The sequence below is a fragment of the Mirounga leonina genome, unplaced genomic scaffold (genome assembly GCF_011800145.1).
Source record: "Mirounga leonina isolate KUSES-001 unplaced genomic scaffold, KU_Mleo_1.0 Mir_168, whole genome shotgun sequence".
Classification (NCBI taxonomy): domain Eukaryota; kingdom Metazoa; phylum Chordata; class Mammalia; order Carnivora; family Phocidae; genus Mirounga; species Mirounga leonina.
The window spans coordinates 23,520,737-23,524,794 of record NW_023270426.1 but is presented as its reverse complement, the minus strand read 5'-3'; the positions used below and the strand labels follow the sequence as shown (position 1 = coordinate 23,524,794).

At 57.4% G+C, this 4,058-nt stretch overlaps 1 long non-coding RNA gene across 1 annotated transcript in view; it reads left to right on the top strand.

Annotated features, from left to right (window-relative positions):
* Positions 1–2,645, top strand: part of LOC118016705 — a 12,436-nt gene extending 9,791 nt beyond the window's left edge. The window contains exon 3 of the long non-coding RNA XR_004680884.1: positions 2,560–2,645. This is a non-coding gene — a long non-coding RNA (uncharacterized LOC118016705). The remainder of the gene's footprint in view (positions 1–2,559) is intronic.
* Positions 2,646–4,058: the final 1,413 nt, after the last annotated feature.

Genomic DNA, 4,058 nt, shown 5'->3' with positions numbered 1-4,058 from the left:
CCCCCCCCCCCCCCCCCCGCCGGGGGGAGAGAAGGTAATTCTGCCATTCTAGCTTTAAAAGCCCCTTGTGGCCTGAGGAATGGTGGTTAGCCTCCTGCCTGTCCACCTACATACCCACCATCCTCTGGGTTTGTTGCCCATGATAGGGGGCCTGGAAAAACTCTTCCCTTGCCCATGAAGGGGGACTCAGACACATCCCACCTACCAAGTAAGCTCCACAGGGCCCTCTCCCCAAGATGATTCTGGGCCCAAGACAAAGCATAGGGGCTGCCCTGCCCCTCCAAGCCTGTTCCCGGAGGCCTGGCCCAGTCTGGAGCTGGTTGGAAGCTCTGGCCTCCTCCTCATCTCCCCGCTCCCTCTCATTTCTATTTAGGAGGCAGCCATGGTGGCTCAGCTCCTATCTCTGGTTTCCTAGGGAGCTCTGCTGAAGCAGCCCAGCCTCCGTGGGTCCATCTGTCAGGGAGGCTGTTCCGCCCCATCGATTGCTGTTCCCAGGGGGCTGTGCTGTTTGAGGGACCCAATGTGGCGGCCAGATAGGAGGGAACCACACCAACAAGAGGGAGTGGGGGCAGCTTGGCAGCAGGCAGAGCTGAGGGGGGCTGACACTTCAGTAAGAAGGAACAAAGCTAGACAGGCATGAGAAATGCAGAGGGCCGGGGGCAGCAAGGCAGGAGGCTGGCTGGAATGACCTCTGAAGCCAGCTGGCACCCTCAGGACTCAGTTTTGCCTTTGGACACACTGAATTCCCACTTGCAAAGACAACAACAACAATAATAGCTGACTTTTATTGAGCAGGAACAGTGTGCCCAGCACTGGATTGGAGGCTTTGCACACCTTTGCTTTCGTATGAGGCTCACACCCGCAAAGCAGGTGCTGTTATGCTCTGACAGGAGAGGACGAGGCCCAGAGAGGTTGCAGCACTTGTCAATAGCCACACAGAGGACCTGGAGCTAGACTTGGAGGCGGGTCAGCCAGGCCCATGGCTGTGCCCCAGCCGCAGACAGACAGCCAGGCCTAGGGGGAGGAGGCGTGTCTGGCCAGGCTAGAGGCCCTGCCTGCCCTCCCCCTCCTGGCCCTCCCCGCGGAGCCGCCTCCTCCCCTGGGCTCTGTGACATCTGCCCTGCTTCCCGGCCCCAGACAGCTGCCCAGAGCCACGTCAGCACTTCCACCGGGGAGTCTGGAAACTGGCTCAGCCCCTGGGTGATGAGGGACTGTCGAGTCCCCAACAGGGTGGCTCTAAGAGAGGGTAACCCACTCAGCTGAGCAGCTGCTAGGTCTGTGTGACCTTGGGCAGGGTTTCTCTGAGCCTTACTTTCCCCTGCTTGGAAAAGCGGCTTTGGGAAAGGGTTCATAAGAATGTATAGTAACGTCCTGGGTGGACAGGGAGCAAGCATTACCCCACAGCCAGAGTTCTGGGGGCTCCTCAAAGAGTCTACGACCCCCAGTGTCCAGGCGGTCATTTGGCGGGCCTCTTGGGGGTGAGAGGGAGGGTGGGGAGGTGTCTGTGCCTGGGCAGCGCTGGCCGGCTGGCTGGGGCCAGAGATAACCGGCGCCTCCCGGAAAATCATTAGCATCTGTTTGGGCCCCGGCAAAGTTGGCCCGCCGGCGCCTCCGCCCCGCAGGAAACGGCGGTGCCCCCCACCCCCGGGTCGCACCGACTGGGCCCCCCTCCTCCTTTTCCTCGGGCTCAGCTCAAACTCCGGCAGTGACACCATCCACCCACCCGGGGAGTGGGGGGCCTGGGTGCAGGGCCACAGGCTCGGCAGCGGGGGGGTTGGGCCGCCCCGTCGGGGGCGTCCTGGCTAGGTGTGGGCGGTCCGGTCCGCGCTCCAGGCGATCCAGGCCGGCTCTTGGCGGCGCCCGCGCTGGCGGCAGCCCAGGGAGTGTGTGGAAATGACACCGCCAGGGCGGCGGAGATCCCCCCTCCTGACATTGGCTGGAAAGTGGAGCAGCTCGTCAGGGACAATCAATGGCGATCGATCGCCGAGCGGCGCTGGCGGACGGCGTGGGGGAGGGGCGGCGGGGCCGGCGGAGGTGGGGGCATCCGCACCGAGGTCAAACAACACACAGACCTGCTCAGGGGGACAGCGGCACAGAGGGGTCACACGGACACACAATCCGTACAGGCAACCACCACTAAGGGCCACTGCCACCACAAAGGAGGCACACTCACTACACGGGAGTTACACCACACAACAGTTTGTGCCATAAGTCTCAACACAACGGGGTCAAACAAATGGTTCCTTTGGACACGCACAGTAGTGTCACAGATACGTAACAACCACAGAGTCAGACACACCATCGTACCACCAGTTCGCCCTGCTACAACAGGCCCTCCCACCACCACCACCTATGACCCTACACTAGACACCCACAATATCACTAGGACACAAAATGAGTCATCCATTCCACTTGCTGGTCTCAAACCAGGCAACAGGAGGGAGTTACATATTCTGGCTGCACAACAAAGTCACACAACAAAGCGAAAAAGTCACACAGCCAAATTATATGTCTTCACCACCACTTCAAAGAACGCTGTCAAACTGGGTGTCATTCTAGGCAACAACCCATCCTGGCAACAGAACGGGATCAAGAGCCCGAGCACGTAACGAGTCCACACAGCACTACAGGTGGCACCTCAGCGGATAAGACACAGATGCAGCTACATCACATCCCCAAACGTGAGTATAATGTGGCACAGTCAACAAACACTGCTGCACAGGCAGAATAGCGTGAACTCACAGGGTTCGGACAGGACGGGCAAAGCACAGGGCCAGGCAGGGCGTGAGCACTCGAAACAAAGAGGGTCCTAGGAGCATTAATAGTTACGAGTATGGCCTATCAATATAATGACTGTAACTATTTAATAGTAGCTCACGCTCTCCAGATAGGTCCGTTCCTCTCCAGGAACCTGATTCACCCCAGCAACCAAACTTGTTCTGCCATTACACACACCTGGGAAACACCACTCAAGTGTCACAAACACAACTAACACTGCTATACTCAGTCACAACAGGGGCCACACATTATCACTTCCCCTACTAGAGAGCCAGACCTGCCACACGCTCTGGGGCTTTGGCAGGGAAACCACCCCCAATCTCTCACCAGGTGCAACTCAACTAGTATATAGCTACTGGCCCCATTTCCTGTCACTCTCACAAAGTTGTAGAACACAAAGAACCCCCCACCCAGCAGTGATCCACTTAGTTACATAGGGTCCCAGACCTCTTACATAAGCTCCTTGAGGCCCATCCCTAATCAATCCATTTCTCCATTTCTCCATTTCCCCATACAGAAACTGAGACATCAGTTCCAGAGCCCTCGGAAAAGCCCTCTCTACTCCAAATCCAAAGCAGGAAACAGGGCTGGCCACTGATCTCAGCCATTTCAACCCCCATTCCCAGCAGTGCATGTGTGTGGGAGCAGGGCCAAGATCTGTCATTCCTTCAACACACCCTTATAGGCCACTCCTGTGGTTCCAGTACAGGGCCAGCTGGGCTGTAGCCCTCACTTCCTCCAGTGAAAGCCTGGGCCCTCCCAGGGGCTTTCAAGAATCCCTTGCAGCCAGGGAGCTCCCCCTAAAGGTTCTACCCAGAAAGACTCCCAACATTCCCTCCCTAGTTTAGCCCAGCTGTGTGGCCTTGGCTAATTCCCTAACCTCTCTGTGCTAGGATCCCAAGTTCTGTCTGCAGACTCCAATAACCTCGTGACCCCCAAATCCCGTGTGTGTACAAGCACATATACATGCATATATCCTCTTGTGTGCGTGCGTGCACATACTCTTTAGGGAGAGAGTTGTAGGACTACTAGGTAGCCTCTGACCTAGGATGGGGGAAACTAGGGATCCTGGGCTGTGTGCAAATCTATAATCACCCCTCACCCTCATCCTTCAGGTAGGGCTGCAAAACACCTGGCAGAGATCTGGCCTCCTTCCACAGGACCTCCCACTCCCAGGTGGCTGGGGGCAACACCTTCCACCATCTCTCTAGGCTTTTATTCACCAGAGGGGTAATTGGACCCCCTTTTTGACCCCCAAGAGAAGTAGAGGGACAAACCCT